The sequence below is a fragment of the Arvicanthis niloticus genome, chromosome 6 (assembly GCF_011762505.2).
Source record: "Arvicanthis niloticus isolate mArvNil1 chromosome 6, mArvNil1.pat.X, whole genome shotgun sequence".
NCBI lineage: Eukaryota > Metazoa > Chordata > Mammalia > Rodentia > Muridae > Arvicanthis > Arvicanthis niloticus.
In genome coordinates this window covers 32,349,454-32,366,780 of record NC_047663.1, presented here as the reverse complement: position 1 = coordinate 32,366,780, position 17,327 = coordinate 32,349,454, and the positions used below count along the sequence as shown (strand labels likewise).

The following is a 17,327-nucleotide window of genomic DNA, read 5'->3' as shown; positions in this document are numbered from 1 at the left end:
TTAGCCATGTAGCTATGAATGACCTTGAATTTATGATATTCCTGACTCTATCTCCCAACATGCTGGATGATAATCTATATTACCATGTAAATGTATCCAGTGCTGGGGGTCAGGCCCGGAGCTTCAAACATGTTAAGAAAGCACTGAACCAACTAATTTACATCCCCACTCGACATGATTCTTAAAACAACAACAACAACAAAAATCATCTGGCTCATGTTTCACAGATAGATTCCATGCCCTCTTGGCAGCAGTTAAAAAGAATGATCTGGTCTTCTGTGATACTCTTTGCTTCTAGGCCCACAAGGAACTCTGAGAGAACATTCCATTTTCTTGGTCATGCTAAAACTCTCTTTTCTCTGGCTGGTATGATCATACCTTTGATAAGCATCAGATTTCTAAAACCTTTGCTGTGTGTCCTCTATGGAGGACATGGGTGGGGGAGAAGGAACACTGTGCTAGTGCCTTCTCCAAGAAAACGACCTTTCCCCCTTTTCATACCCGTAGGAGGTCTGTGTTGCAAATCTGTATATGAATCATGATCCTCCAGGCTCATGCATTTGAATGCGTGGTCCCCAGCATGTGGTGCTGTTTTCTGAGAAGTTGTGGCACTTTTACAAGGCAGGGCCTGGCTGGTCAAACTAGGTCTCTAGGCCCAAGGCTTTGAAGGGTATTCTAACTTCTAGTTCCTTCCTGCTCTCTGCTTCCTGACTGCCACAATATGAAAAGCCACATGCTCCTACAATTATGGATAGTTTCCCCTGTGAAGATAAACTGAAACCCTTGCAAACAATAGCTCAGATCAATCTTTTCTTGATCTCATTGCTCATTGTCTTGTCACAGCAGTGGGAACAATAATTAGCTCCGTCCTCAAGCAGTGTGACATCCCATGTAGCTTCTAGAGAAGACTTGCTAGCTTACTGGCTGGGAGAATCAGAGACAGTATTAAAGGTAGCTCTATATCCTCTGAGTGAAGCACGATGCCCAGAAATAATGGCAAAGAAAGGGGCCCCTGAGTTGGACATGTTAACTCTGCCTGGACCTCTAATTGATCCTTCAGCCACATATGTGTACAGATGACAGAAAACAGTCTTGCTCATGGGGAAAAAAGACTGAACTGAGATTTTTTTTTTTTAGACCCCCACATATCAGAGGTCGAAAAATATGCAGTTTGATTCTAAGCAATTTTATTGCGCGTTGAAAGGCAGCACTCTTTAGAGGAATATAACACAACCTAAAATCACCACAAATCAACACTATGGCTAGGACCCAAGCTCAAATCTCTCTATAAAATAGCAATAACAACTGTTTCCTGGAGGTGGTTGTAAAACTTAAACAAGATGATTTATTCAGTAGGGTGTTCGAAAAGTACCTGGCTTGTATTTAATGGGCGAGTCATAGCCTATATCTCGTTGGTTCAGAAAAACCAAGAAGCTGTCAAGTGTAGTAAATACTACACTGGAAGACAAAGTGTGTCTGTTATTACTAGAATATTTTAGGTTCCAGACCGCCCTAAAAACTGGCTCCTTTGCTGAAAAGGAGATCAGCATTTAAGTTATTTGTCAAGGATGCCAATGAACTAAGGGATTTTTAAAATGTTGCACAAAATAAGTCAAAATATAGAGACAACAAGATTTAGGAGCCCTGGCTTAAAAAATATTACATACAGGTAGGTACATGTGTGCAGGGCTACAGTGAAGACAAAATGAGAACTCCTTAAGAGGAAGTTGGAAAAGGCCCAGGATTTCAGAATCTGGGAAGATGAGTTTGGGTTAGACTCACAGATTGCAGCTGAATTCTGTTGGTGCTGGCCAAGTCAAAGGTGCCTGTTTATGAAAGGTTCAAAGTGATTGTTCCTTTCTTTTCAGTCCCAAGTTCTTGGTTGTCCCATCCCCTTTTCCTTTCAGAAAGAAATCACCGCAGAGATGATTCAAAGTTGTTCCATTTTCAGTGGCCACATTTCATAATAGAATGGGCCTGCCCATCTGTTCTAGGTAGAGAGATAGCCCTTTCTCAATTCAGGACCAAGGCCAACAGACAAAAATGAAAAGCTTACCTTTGGCAGACAGCAAAGGCATTGGAACCAGAAGCTAGTATAACGTTACTTCGAAGCCTTGCTTCTGGAGACCTAGTTTGACCAGCTAGGTCCTGCCTCATGAGTGGCCCTGCTTGGTTATTCCCCTGTAACTGTGTTAGATCAGAATTTTACTTTCATATTAAAAATCAGAGATACCCCATGAGTGTAAAATAGTAACAAAGATCATGTTGTTTGGTTTGACTTATAATATCCCAACTTTAGAACTGTTCTAGGAACAGTTTTGAGAATCCAGGCCCTATCATGGTATTGATGAAATTCTTATTTGCAAAATAGAAGGTTGGTGATATACCAAAAGAAAGGGTTATCTGGGGATATTTGGCCAAGGAGATTTTACTCTTTTCTTGTCTTGTTTTCTTCCACCAAATTACTCATTTTTTAAAATTACTAATGTACTGATAATAAATATTTTTTACTGTACCATACCAAATACTGTCCCAATAACACTGCAAATACTACTTCATTTAGTCTAAAAATATTGCAAACTGCAGGCCTCTATTACCACCCCATCCTGAAGATAGAAAAGCTTCTGTCTAAAGAAATCAAGACCCAATGAGGAATAGAGTCAGGACCCAAGTGCTCCCAATACTGAATCCCAAGTGGATTCAGTATTGGTGGTCTTAATCGTTGTCCTCTGTTGTCCCCAAGTGGTGTCTCCATCATAGGTATTTAGTAATTGAGAACAACTATAATAATAATGGCAATTATATCTTTGCTACACATTGAAGGCAATTAAATAATACATTGTCAGTTTATCCACTCAACTAGCAGATTATGCAAAGAGGCCACATGCTTGCATAACAGCAGTGTGCTGACAAAATGAGAAAAATATAAATGAAATCCTCTCTCTCCCTCTCTCTCCCTCTCCCTCTCTCTCTGTACTTCGGCTGCATCTCTCTTCATTGTGGCAGCAGCACCTGGTGCCAGATGGGTGTTGAGAAAAATTCCTAATGTGTAGCTCATACTGGTTGTAGCCTGTAATGATAAATATTATCTTCAATGTTACAGATGATATGTTTGATCAATGTTAGATGCTAGATTAGATCAATGTTACAGATCATTGTTACAGATGACAATTCCATGCTAGAGAATAAGTGTTGTTGGGATAGGGCATCAGGGTATAGGCTTTGCAGACTGACCTTCCCACGACCTGACCAATTCTACACTAGGTGTAGGTAGTAAGCTATGTGGAGGGACTCAGCTCTGGAATGCCCTAGGATGGCAGAAGTGGTTTATTCTGTCTTTGAGGACCAGCATTTGCTGTGATATTCATCAGTCTTATTCTCAAGTTTGTCCAATTTAAAAATGTGGCAGGGGGGATTAAGAGCTACCACTTGGCCCAGCCTACATTTGGTGCTTTCTACTGTCAGCCTTTAGGATATGGGTTAATCTCTGTGGGAGAAAGCTTGGAGAAATAGGACCAAAATAATCACTAATGCACAATGTACCAAGCTGCAGTGTTCCAGCCTCTCTTCTCCTTTCATGTTGAATTCACTGCCTTAACTAAGTGGCCCTTCTCTCAGAGTCAGCCTTGTGACTAATGGGCCTTTGATCAGGCTTTGCTTCCTGACAGCTGTATATATAAATGAATGTTTATCCCAATTAAGTAATGAACATCGATTCTCTGTACCCCTCTGACTGCAAAGCGTTCCCTCATCTCTTAGAACCCCTGTTGTTCTTATGTCAGGGATAATATCTTCTCATTTGGAGGAAGGCTGAGCAGGAGGATGTACCATTTTTAAAACACTTTGGAGAAAAGAGTAAGGTTTCAAAGAAGTCATGGAATCAGATTTTTTTTTTTCTGGAATCTGCTCTCATGCTATGCTAGCATAATGTGGATGAGAAACTACTTGGTCTTGTTGTTGTTGTCGTATTGGTTTTGGTTGTTTTGTTTTGTTTTGTTTTTGGAATGCATGCCACTGATAGCAGGCAAGATGCTTCCCCTATATGATTTCATTTTATACACACATTGAACTTATGAGTCAAGTATCACTGTCTCCATTATACAGTGGGGGAAGATGAACCAGGAGGTTAAATAACTCGCTTGTGCTTGCATGGCTTGCCACGGGTTGAATCAAAATTCAAAAAAGCTCAACTGCAGATTCCCAGCATCTTGAGCAATCATTACTTCTTTCACATACACCATGGGTTTTTCACGGCTCTATTTATGGTTCTGCTTCTTGCTAGATTTAAGGACGTGAATTACCCCTATACTCTCTTCTTTTTGGTGGAAAAGACAGACCTCAGGGCCTGCCACTCTCTAAGCTTGCCCTTTGCCACTGAGATATACCTCCAGCCTTTACAATTTCTCTGGAATCTGGAGAGGTTCCTCTGCAGAGTTGAGATCTACCGGCACTTCATCTGTCTACCTGATAAGGCTGTTGGAACCTGGATCAGCACATGACAAGGCACTGTAGAAAAAAAAAAAAAAGAAAGAAAATGTGGTGGACTCTTGGCATGTTTGTACACAGCCTGTGTGGCTGCCTGCTCTATTCTAAGGCTGCCGGTTCCCTTTCTTGATTCTGCAAGAAACACTTGAGGTTGCTTTGCCAATAACAGATTTGTTTTTATTATTAAGGATGGTTTTTGTCTTGAAGTTGGAACAGAAACGACAATTGAATGTGCTTTCGTGGGAATATCAAAGATCCCATTTTTCCCAGTGAAAGAAGAGACAGGATCCGATGGAACAGCAATTAAAGCCACGGTTTAAGAACAAATGCGACTAAGGCATGGATGATATCATGCCATAGTTGGAATTTCTCGTCTTTTCTCAGGCTAGTGGAGTGGCATAGCCCTCTGGAATCTGAACCAGCTGTCAGTGCCTGTCCCAAAAGCTGCCGCCCCTATGCATCTCTCTGGTGAATTCCTCTTTCCAACCCAAAGCCATTGTACTCAGGTCCCTGTAGAGTCCAGAGAACCATGAGGGGAACAAGTATGACATTAACCTTGTGGGGTTTGTGGGGTGTCAGACGAGCCTTGTACCCTGTGGCAATTTCCTCAAATGGAGACTCATCAATCCTGCACTTGAATTGTCTGTGTCCCAAAAGATCATCCCCGTGGCCTTCCACTGTGTGGTGAATTGATGGCCAATAAGAGACAAGAGAATATAGTTGCCTGTCTAATCAGTTTCTCCTCTTACCTGATACTGAAATCCTTGTAGGCTAAATCCCGAGGACAGGCTACTACTCAGAGGCACAAAAGATGCTAAATCACCACTAATAGCCCACCATGGAAATCCAACATCCACTCTCATCGGAGGAATATCTGCACTGAGATCACCATTTGCCTGATTCAAAAACCTGTAACCAGAATGAAAGTTTGGCAGTTCTTCCAAAAGTTAAACCTAGAACTCCCCTATGGCCCAGCAATTCCAATTGAGCAATTTGACCCCTGGGTGTACACCCAACGGAAATACAAGAGAGTTCTTAAACAAATCCCTATACAAATATCTTTAAATACACATTAACCAAGCAACCAACCAACCAACCAAACAAACAAACAAAACTTCATATGTGCATCACCAGACAGTTGGCCTTATAAACTGTGGTATGCCTACACAATAATTCATCCCTAAAAGGACTATTATGGGATGGAGTCACACTACAGAGTGGGCACCAAACACTATGCTAAGAAAGAAGCCAGACACAAAAGATCATATATGTGAATCTGCCTACCAAAAATACCTAGAACAGGTAAGTTCAATATGAACAGCAAGCAAGTTGTTAGTGACTAGGGGCCAGAGAAATGGGAAATGAATGCTTAACTGGTAAAGGGATCATTTTGGCTTTGTTTCTGTTGCTGTGACAAAGGACCCTGATTAAAAGAAATTCATAGAAGAAAGTCGTTTACTTTAGTTCACAATTTCAGTTTATAGTCCATCTTATTGGGGAAGTCAAGGCAACAGGAACTTAAGACAGCTAATCACATCACATCCATAGTCAAAAGGAGAAGGTAACACATGCATACATGCTTGCTACTCAGACCGTTTTTTTCTGCTCTCATCCAGTTCAGGACCTATACTCAAGAAATGGTGTCACCCACAGAAGGCAGGGTCTTTCTAAGTCATGAAGATAATCAAGACAATTTTCTACAGACAAGCACACAGGGATCTAGACAACCCCCCACTGAGACTTTCTTCCCAAGCAATTGTACACTGTGTCAAGTTGAAAATTAAAACTAGTCACCCTGGAGTCTTATGTTAGAGTGCGGATGTTTAGTAGCTAAATATAACTGGTGAATGTACATGGTCATGTTATGTACTAACTACCATGGGATCATTAACACAAAAAATGCTTGTTGTGTTTATATCTGCTATACTTCCCAAAGTTTCATGTGCAGCAGTGTTCAGAAGTAAATGGATATGCGAGGTCAGACCTTACTTATAAATCTATCCATCCATAGATTTACAGCTGAATGGACTATGGGGAAGTGAAATAAACTTAGGAAGTAGAACTTACTTGAGGAAAATATTATTGAGGAAAATGCCCTTAAGATCTTATGTTCTCTGGTTCTCTATCTCTGACTCGTCCCTCTTTTCCTCTTCCCTACCATGTGTCATGTGTGTGTGTGTATGAAAGAGAGAGAAAGAGAGACAGAGAGAGAGAGAGAGAGAGAGAGAGAGAGAGAGAGAGAGAGAGAGAGAGATCAGTTCTTCTCTGCATATATTCTCCTTTTCAGCATTAGGACCCATTAGGGAAGAGAACATTTTCTGGGATTTGTCCACTTCTCGTGTCCCTCACTTTCCCTGTGGTCTTCTTTGTCATCCATTTTCATATTTGCTATCTTTTCATAATAAAACTGACTTATATATGGCCAGTATATGTCAGACCCTGTACCCTCTAACTAATACTCATGGTTTCCAGTCCTGACAATACTAAGTTAGTCATAGATGTGATCCCTGAGAAAAGGATGAGTAAAGTTAAGCCCAGAATGTCACAATCATTGTATATGAAAAGTGGAAAAGGACATGGATGAAATGGTCCCATACTTTTTAAAGGCATTGTCTAGTCCCAAGCCAAGGAACATCAAGAGCCAACCTTGCTTGAAGAAGCAAACATAGATTTTCTTATAGAATCTCTTCCCCTAAAGGCTTAAGTAGTCCTTCTGGCATCTCCTTTGGGGGATTCTGACTTCCAGACCAGGGGAGGGATAAACTTGTGTTTTCTTTGTTCTCACATGATTTCATATGTATAGTCTATACTTGATAATAGTCACTCCATTACCCTCTCTTAGGCCCTCAACTCCTCCTCCCCTTGTTCCAAACTTCTTATCCTTTCCAACAAATCTGCCTTATACTTTCATGGTTTTTATTTGTTTGGTTGGTTGATTTCTTTTTTCTTTTTCTTTTTTTTTACTGTGATCCATTTCATTTAATTAGTGTTGCTTACATGAGCATGGGTGAGAATTTTCACCAACCTTTCCAGGCTTCCAGATGTTCCTACCAGCGCAATAGTGGCATGACCATTAACTGTTATTGGGGTAACCAGTTCTTTTTTTTTATTATTATATTTGAGGCCCTCTCTAACTGGAATAGATCATACCTGGTACTGTCACAACCAGTTCAAATATCCATGGCTAGGGAGGCTGTAAGTCTCTAGAGAGAAACCCATCACTCATGCATTTGGTAAGTGGCTACGTTGTCAGTGTTCGCTGTACGTCTTTACTTATACCAATACATTTAGTGCTGTTTTCAGACTTAGTCCAAGAAGGTTTTCTTTTTTCAGGCAGCAGCGAATACAAAGTAAGTGATAAGTGAGTTGGAGTGATTAAAATAATTGAATTCTTGGATGCTGAGCTCGCTGTACACAGGAAGAACATCTTTATCATTTCCTTCAAGGCTCAGAGAAGAAGAGGCAGAAAGAAGGTAGGAGCTGGAAGGCGGTAAGCAGTGTTGCAGAACACTCCCTTTTGGATGTGATATGACCCTTGCACTCCTGGACTCATATCAGCTATGGTAACCTACAAGACTGGACCCTTCAGCACTCCAGCATGAAGTGATGATGGGTTCATGAGGTCCCACCTCTCCCCAAGGAGCTGCAGGCAGATAATGGTCATATGCATCTGCGGTGAAGCTATTGGTAAATTGCCCTTGCTCAGTTAAATGTAGTATTAAGCCACTTAGTTTGCGGTCATTTGTTATGCTAATCCTAGAAAATTGCCATCACCTCTAAACCTCTAAGTAAAAAATTAACCCATTAGAGTGAGGAAATCCAAGCCATACCACCATACCTCAGAGATGCCCTCTCACTCACTCATTCTGTGTCTTTTCCTAGGGACACATGAACAGATATCCGTTCACCCCAGAGAGTACATCGCTTATGGAAAAAGGAGACAATTTCACCCAAGTCTAGCTTGGTAAGCCTCTGAGTTTATTGGAGTTATTTAAAAGAGCATTACTTACAGCCATATGGGCAACCCAACATCACCAACATCCTCACCCTACCACAGCATGGGTGATAATTCACAAAAGTGATATTCCTAGAGTTTCCTGTACAACTGGCAAGCAATTCCATTAAAAAGTATCCCCCACACACCAAGCAACTATTATATACATAGTGCTTACACAACACTAGGGAAAGCCTTCACAAACCTTTTAATTTTCTGAACCTGGTAACTTTCTCTAATATCCTAAGTCTAATTAGACTTCCTTTCTTCAGTTCCTAAGATATAGATACACAGTACTCAGTGGTTTGGTGAGGTGACCAGTCCTGTTGGCACATGAAGACTTTGTCCACATCAGTATCAAAGTCGTTCTTAAACTGCCCTCCTCCCCACTTTCTATTATGCGCATAACATTCCTTAGTCCCCAACCTTTAGTCCCCAGTCACTTTGGATTCAAAGCATTAAATCTTCTAGTCTGTCTCTCTGAACTACATATTTTGATATAAAATTGCAATTAAAGAGGTCACTAGGAAAGGCACACGACATTATATTCATGTAAAAACTGCCACTGCATGGCTTGCACTCAAACAACCCTTAGAACATACTTATTTTCATGGTTGATCTAACTTATTGCTGATTCCTGTCCCTTACATTCAAGACTCCCAATTGTGATTGTGATTTAATGTCCCACTGAGTACAGCGTCACCAGATACTGAGAATCATTCATTGAATCTTTTTTTTTTTTTTTGTCTCTTTTCTCTGAGTCAAAGATGAGGGAGATCAATTCTCTATGATCAACTCATGGAGACATTGCTATTCTAGAATCACAATAGGCTGCCGAGGTTCCAATTGGATTTTGAAAGAAGCATGTGATTAAGGAAGATACTCCTTCACTCCGTATTTATCAAATACCTGCTTCTGTACCAGGCATTTTGATAAATGCTAAAAATAGACATGAATGAGAAGAAGAGTGTGTGACCTTCAGAGAGCCTACTATCTTGACAGTATTATTAAGCAATAGGAATCAATATGATAAGGCAGCAGAAGTTATCTTATAGTATAATAGTTCTGCTGTAGAAATGGGACATTTCTGAAGATACGGTCCAGTCTTGTGCTAGATGGTCTCCATCCTTCCAACTTTTCTACCTTCTCTGTCTCCCAAGTAGGACCTCTAAGAATGACCTCTCTATATAACCACACTTTCTGATCTCCAAATTTCTTCAGTTAATGGGAGAGAAAGTCTAAGGCATAAGATGACGGAGAAAAATCGCTTCTTCATACTTTCTAGAATGGGCCACCATGTCTCTTATGGGGCCGCCCATGTCCAGTGGATACTGGGTTCCAGGGATGCTTACTAGAAGAGAATCTTTGCACAGTGTTTTAAAGGATGGATAAGTTTGCAGCAGGTATGTAAAGGTGGAATGAAATTTCCAAAGTTGACATAAGATTAAGGTCAAGGCTGGAAGTCAAGAGAGCACATTGCTCATTTGGAGACCATTATAAGGCACCTTGTTCTCCATAGGGGGAAGTTTACAGGAGATAATGGAGACAGAAAAAGTCAGGAAGCCGAAAGGCTGTGGATGCTACAGGAAGGCTTTGAGGCTTTAAATCTGTTTGTAAAGGTTGAGAAATTTCAAGGATACTGACTTTAATACCTAGATTTCCAAATATCTTCCAGAAGAAATTGATTTCAGAAAAGGAAAGCTGGTGTAGATCCCTAATCTGAATTTTTTTCTGTATTGGTTTTACATTCTTCCTTGCTTGGTGAATTAACAACATTCACTCACAAACCCACAAGCTGAGTACAGCTGTTGAATTTTTTTTTTTAATTGAAAATTCAAAAGCCTTTTCTTCTTGGTTTCAATTTATTGGGCCCTCTCCTGATATATTATGAAAAAAGGGAATATTACTCTTGAGAAATGTCACAGTTTCATTTAATAACAAAAACTATGTTGCTAAGCATGACAATCTTTCATGGGTCCTTATAAAAGGGAGAGCCTGATCAGAGTTAAGGTTATCGGCTCAGGTCTTGGGGAAGGGAGGCAAGAGAATCTAAGTAGCATAAGGGTCATCAAGTCCTGTGTCTGATGATGTAAGAATGGCGAGAGGGAATTGAAAAAGAAAGAAACATTTGGAACAGTGGTTCTCAACTTTCTTAACGCTATGACCCTTGATTACAGCTCCTCACATTGTGGTGACACCCAACCATAACATTATCTCACTACTACTCTAAAGTTACAATTTTGCTACTGTTGGGAATTTTAATGTAAATATCTGATATTCAGGATATCTAATATCTGACCCCAAAAGGGGTCACAACTCACAGGTTGAGAATCACTGGTTTAGAACAACACTGTTTAGTAGAGATATGATGTCAACCTTAAGCGTGAGGCACATATAGAAGTTTAAATATTGTAGGACCCACATTCAAGAAAGGTTAAAAGTAGGAGGTGGAAATAGGCCATGTGTCCCTGGGTGCAGAAACTAGTAACCACATATTATACATACATACACACAGTGGAACTATATTCTGTCTCAGAACCTAGGAACATTCACATACCATGGAGCATCACGGATGACCCATTGACAGCCTTGTGCCAAGCAAGAACAGCAAAGTGACAGAAACACAAATTCAGTGCAATCCCACTCATTTGAGTTACCCAGCATAGTTACAAGGTTAGAGACAAAAAGTGAAGAATGGTTTCCCAAGGTGGGCGGGGGGAGGGAGGAGAAGAGTCTCAATGTGTTCAGAGCTGTGATTTTGCAAGATGAAGACTTCAGGAGATGGTCTTCACTACATTGCAAGTGTGCTTAACACCACCCAACAATACCACTAAGACAGGATAGGTGATGCATTTCTCTGTGTACACATCCTCTGTGTACTTTATTGTGGTTTTCTGGAACATAAAATGAAGCAGTAACACTGATGGTAATAGTGTATTTTATTTATGCAACCAGAAATCTACTGAGATATTTGATTTTCTTTTTCTTTTTTTCTCATGAAGCTGTTAAAGTCTACTGTGTATTTTCACACATAATGGAACACCCCACTTTGATCTGGCTGTGTTCCAAGTGCTCAATAATAACATATGGTTGGCAGCTATCCTATAGGGAAGGGCAGGTCCAGCACAGTGGACAGGGACACAGGGACAGGTGCTTCCCTTAGGCTTTTCTTTTTCTTTGTCGGTTTATGCATGAGTGGTCCAATGGTGACATTTTTTTCCCCAAGTCCTTCGTCAAGGAACTTGCCTTTGAGGCAAAAGCAAGAATAGTCTCAGGTTGATGTACACGATGCCCCAGAACTCCTCATGGATCAGAGGAAGCCATTGAGCTGAGCTGCTTGGTCCTTTGCTACCACTCTCCTGGCCTTGCTTGCAAGCCCAATCTCCTGGTACATCAGCAAAGTGCTGCCAGAGGCTATTGACATCGAAGTTAGTTCTGTGATCTGGGGCCAGCTGCCTGACATCACAGAGCTTTCCTTACTTTGACACTAAAGATGAGGAGAATGGCTCTCTCTTTCCTAAGGCCATGGCAAGGATTAAATCAGAACTGCATAAGCTTGGCTTATCATAATAAGTACCATGGGTCACTGGCAACAGCTATCACCACCAGCATCCTTACCACCATTGCTGCTATGGTTTGGAGATTCAGCAGTGCCTCAGTGTTCTTTTAGATTTCCCTCCTTCTTTCAGCCTCTGCGTCTATGGCGAAGTGATTCAGAACACAGATTCAGTAGCAAGCTCAAGTTGTGATCCCAGGACTTCCAAGTGTCCTTCATCTAAGACTCCTCTTCTGCCTTTCTCCCTTCTTCCCTTGGCTCCAAACACATAAGGCCCCATACACACTCCAGTATGACCTACTCATCCTTTAATCTTTAAAGCTATGGGAGGAGACTGGCAGGAAGGCAAATCACACGGGGTCACTCTGAGGAGGAATCAAATAATGTAGAACAACCACCTAAGCATGGCTCAGTGCACAGCAAACCCCGAACAGGTAGGCCCTGTCATCACTGTGTGAAAGACTACTTATGCAACAGCAGATAAAGCAGGGACTATACTTGCCCTGCTGGGTATAATATTGTAGGAAAGTTAGACTTAATACACCCAGCAAAATAATAGTGAGTGAGGGTTACTACCACATGGAGAGTTTTCAGTAAGTTCTTGTTTGAATACTTTGGCTATAGCTTGAGAGTCCTTCCTCCTCCCCTTAGAGGACACGTGTTTGTTCTATCAGATGCGTCGCAGGCATGCTATTTCTCCATAGTCTATTAGTCTGTGGAAGTAACAAATACTCTCACACTCAGATCTGCCTATGACCTCCAGTGACTCCTGGTTTGGTGAAGCAACACTAAATCCTTGCAGACTGAGAAAAGTCAATAAGCTCTGAAAAAATAAAAGAAAGAAAGAATCTCATTGATCTGCTTGGCTATGGAAGGGAAATCTTCCTCCCAGGACTCTGCTGTTTCTCCCTACAATAGGTCAGGGTGGCTAAGTGCATGCTGAGCTGCAAGCGAGGTCCCGACTGGCTAGCCTTGGCCTTTGTGCAAATAATCATTGAGTGAACAAAGAGATTAGCACTGAAGCAATTTATGGTGAGCTACACAGGCCAGGAAAGCACAGAATAATCTCTTAACTTATCAGACACAAGCAAAGAAAAATGAAAAAAAAAAAAAAAAAGCCCCATAGTTGATAGTCTTTATTGAAGTAGGAACTGAAGTATCCCACAGTTCTTACTTGGTAGAACAAAGTGACCATGGTCTCCCCACCCCCACCCCCACCCCACCCCATCATCAAAGCCTACAACTTTGGATGAAGTCTACACAGAAGTAGAAACCACAGAATGTGCTCTTTTCTTTTTTTTTTTTTAAACCTACAATAAGCTTAACCAGCCCTCACCTTCCCAAGGACTCTAGTCCCATTTTGTCAGGGCATCAGCCTCAAATTCAAGAAGTGAGTTACCTTTATGTTGCCTCTGTTGAGGTTGGAAGAAAGGCAGAGTCCAAAGACTATACTAGGCTGGCCGCCTCCCTGAGATGTCAGCCTAGCTACCTTCCTTTCTTCACCTTCTACAAAGCTTGGAAGTCGAAGCTGTAGAGCATGCTTTCTCACAGGAGGGAAACCTGAGAAGCTACAGGCTTGTCCTATGCAGTATGGCCCTGTCTGGTCCAGAAGTTAAGCACCATCTTTAAAAACAGCCAGTATCTTTTCATGGATCCTCACTCGGGCGGGGGGGGGGGGTTGGCATAGAATCTGTGTGCATAAGGCTCCAGACAAACTGATGTTTTTTAGATGATGGTTTTGGACACTGGAAAAAAGGAGTCAGAGAACATGTTTATACGCTTGGAAAGTCCATTCCGATGTGGAGACTTTATTTTACCCAGGATTTGGGTTTTTTTTTTTGGGGGGGGGACGGGGCATAAAATGTGTCAGTCACAGGACTATTCATAACAGTACATAACAGTTACAGAGAAGCTGGAAACAATTTAAATATCCAACAGTTGCTAAACAGCATATTTACTTACGGGATTAATTCAGTGACTCCAGCTGTAATTAACCATCCCTGTGAGGGTAATACTGGAAGACAAGAACGGAGTGGAGCGAGGAATAATGCTGGCGTAGAAGCAAGTGAGTCCAGTGAGGCCATGGTTACTATCGTGTCAGAGATACAGTGGATGAGAATACAGAAAGACCACAAGTGCTAAGAGGTCAAGGTTTAGAAAAAGTGTTATGGAAACACTTTGTAATGTTTCTATGGTGCACCGTTATCACTAACGACAAAAATAAGCACCAACAAAGCACAGACAGCAGGCTATTGATCTTGCCCCATTCCTTCATCTTTCTCTGGGTTGCTGATGTTAGATCTCAGGTTGTCTGTGCAGGCACGACGCTATGATGCCGCAAATGATGGCTCCTGATATTCTGCCAGCCACAAATATTGAGCCCTTTCCTCTCGGATGGCTATATGAGCTCTCCTGCCATTCAGGGCCAGCTCTGAACAGCCTCACCTGCAGCTACACCTGCTGTGCCATGCTATGAGAATGTTCTATAGTGCTTCCTTGAGGGGAAAGCTTCTCCGGCAGAAAACAGATGCCTCTTTCCCCTCATTCTCTGCCCTGGCTCAGATTTCATTGCACACCCCATAGCAACTTGGGAACAGGGGCCCTGACCCTCCTGTGTACTGGCACACAGTTGTGAACCCAAACTGCTGGCTGGAATCTCTCTTCCTAGCCAAGCCTCAGTGTGAAGTGCTTGAGATTCTTCTCCCTTATTATGCACAGCTGCTGGAAGCCAATTCCTAGGACATGCAAAGAGCCCCTCCCTTTCTCCCACTCTTTCCTCCTTTTCTTCTCCTGGGGATGATGTGCTAGTTTGCTTTTTCTGCAGACTCCCTGGCTCAGCAACATAGACTGACCCCCACCAAAAAAAAAAAAAAAAAAAAAAAAAAAAAAAAAAAAAAAAAAAACCGACAGAAAGACGTGGACATGTGCATGCATGTGTGCCTATGTGTATTGTGGATGTATGCGCATGTGTGTGCATGATGTGCTCTGGGGTGTGTGTGTCTGTGTCTGTGTGTACATGCATATGCATGTATGATATGTGCACATGCATGTGTGGTGTGTGAGAGCATGCATGTTTTGTGTGTGTGTGTGTACCATGTCTTTAGACATTTAACCACAAGCAAGTTTATGACTGGAACCCATCATACAGAGCCCCTGAAGTCACCATTACCCACAGGTGCACAGGAGCTCATCCTGCTGAGGAAACCTGCCTCCTGCGCGCAAGTGCTTGAAAAGCAAACCGTCCTCCTCCGTACCCTTCCAACTTCAACATACAGTCAGTGTTAACAGGTAGAAAACTCCAGGGCTTAGTTTTAAAACAAAGCAATCAAAAACTTTGTAAAGTTTAAAATCATACTGACGCCGAGACCCGCGTGTTTGCCCCGACTGACAGACCTATGCTTTCCCAGCCTGGATTGTGCTCAGTGAGCTCCTTTAAAAATGACAAGTGTCAGGTTCAACTGCGTTGGTGTTACTTACTCTGAAGGACTTAAACCGAGGACTGGAGATAGATAGAAAGTAGCCCTTATGCTTTCCCAGTGGGAAGCATGTAATCCCCTCTCCAAGAGAAGCAACTGTGTGGCCAAGACATAGAGATCCACACCTGTGCCACAGAAACTTGGGAAAGAGCCCCCCCCCCCCCCCGGGGGGACTCTTTCTGCTCTGAAAGCTCTTCAGGGCTGAGATGCCTTTCTGCCTTACAGCCCACCACAGAAAATAAGAAAACAAAGAGAAATCCTTCCCCACTTGCTGCTGTTTATATGTTTTATAATCCACAGATGCAGAATATGCGAGTGCGTGTGGGCACAGTCCGTCCGTTGCCTCCTCTGGAAGAGGGGCTTGGATCCCAAATGCACTTGGTGATTGTGTAAAGAATCACTTCCACTCCTAGCCACAGGAAAAGCGCCGACCCAAACATACACACAAACACCTCCCAGATAAGCCCCCTCCCAGCATCCTGTTCCTAGCTGCAGAAAATAAGCGCTACTCACATGCGGCAGCCTCAGCCTCCCTTTACCTCTCCCCGGTCTGTGCACCAGCGGCTGCTGCTTCTCCAGTTGCAAACGAAACGAACCTTCACCAGCAGAGATGCTTTTCCTCTGGGCTGCTTTGTCTGAGATTCCCCAGATGAACACCGGCTCCTTTATGTCATTATCTGAGTTCGATTGCTCCCCTAACACAGGCAGGGCTTTGGGGCTGTCTTCCAGTGGCTGGGATTCTGGTAAGAGAAACAACAGACCTGAACCTGACAACCGATCACATCAAAGCACTCCAGGGGATGGCAACCCAACACTATGAAGTAACACGTCAGCTTACAGTGATACTCTACAAAGCGGTAGATCATCTGTCTCCTGTCGGCCCTAGGAGCCTGACCAAGTGACAATGACATTATTTATGAACTTATAGCTTCCAGAATGGCTCCAGGTAAAGTCACATAGGAACCCCAAAATGTTAGAGCATTGCAGGCTTCATTTGTTTTCGATGGTTAAATATCTGTAAAGAGGTAATAGCATTTGGTGGTTAGAAGTTAAAGTTAATGCTAGACCATGAGTCATAAGTCTATATGGACTTGGGACGTCAGATGTGTCCATCAGTTATTAGCTGTGTGAATTTGGACAGGGTCTTTGTCATCTCTGAAACTTCCTTTCTCCTGCACCTTGGTGGTGACAGTAGTTAGCCCCCAGGATAGGTGCAAGAAGAGGGGACATGAAAAACCTCTTTCATGTGTATTATCTATTGGACATCTCCTAAAATATGTAAACTGCACTCACACTGCCAGTGTTTGATCATGCTGAGGAATCTTCCTCTTTTAATGAAATCCTAATAAAATCTTATTATCAAACTTTGAGATCATTCCAATGTCATTATTAATTGCTTCCTCAGAGAAAACAAGTATGTATGCTCTTTAAATGTGGGCAACCCTCATTTCCAAGTCCCAAGTAGGTAAGAATTCTGGGATATCTGTGCCTCAGGCCTTGGGATCAGAGCCACAGGATGGTCATAATTACCCAGTGAGAAAAAGCTACTGATTTTTGATGTTTTCCTCAGAAAGGCTCCTGGGTTGGGGCTTGTCATGATTGACAGATTTTGACAAGGGGAGTTTGGCAGAGAAACTTACATTCATCTCCAAACACAAAAGAGAGTGTGTTCCAATGAAAAAAAATCTATAATGTTTATGTCTGAGGAGATAGAATGTTTATGCTCTGAGGGAGTTGAGAATATTAACATTTATGACTGGTCATAACTGACTTCTCTTCTAGAAGCATCAGAAGAAAGCTCAGCCCTAGAATAAAT

At 42.1% G+C, this 17,327-nt stretch overlaps 1 protein-coding gene and 1 long non-coding RNA gene across 2 annotated transcripts in view; one reads left to right on the top strand and one right to left on the bottom strand.

Moving 5' to 3' along the window:
- Positions 1-16,245, bottom strand: part of Ankfn1 (ankyrin repeat and fibronectin type III domain containing 1) — a 384,869-nt gene extending 368,624 nt beyond the window's left edge. The window contains exon 1 of the mRNA XM_076936037.1: positions 16,025-16,245. The gene's annotated coding sequence lies outside the window, so the exon portion shown is untranslated. The remainder of the gene's footprint in view (positions 1-16,024) is intronic.
- Positions 5,624-8,486, top strand: LOC143442519 (uncharacterized). The gene is made up of 3 exons (XR_013110755.1): positions 5,624-5,787; positions 7,819-7,958; positions 8,368-8,486. It is a non-coding gene; the product is annotated as an uncharacterized LOC143442519 (long non-coding RNA).
- Positions 16,246-17,327: the final 1,082 nt, after the last annotated feature.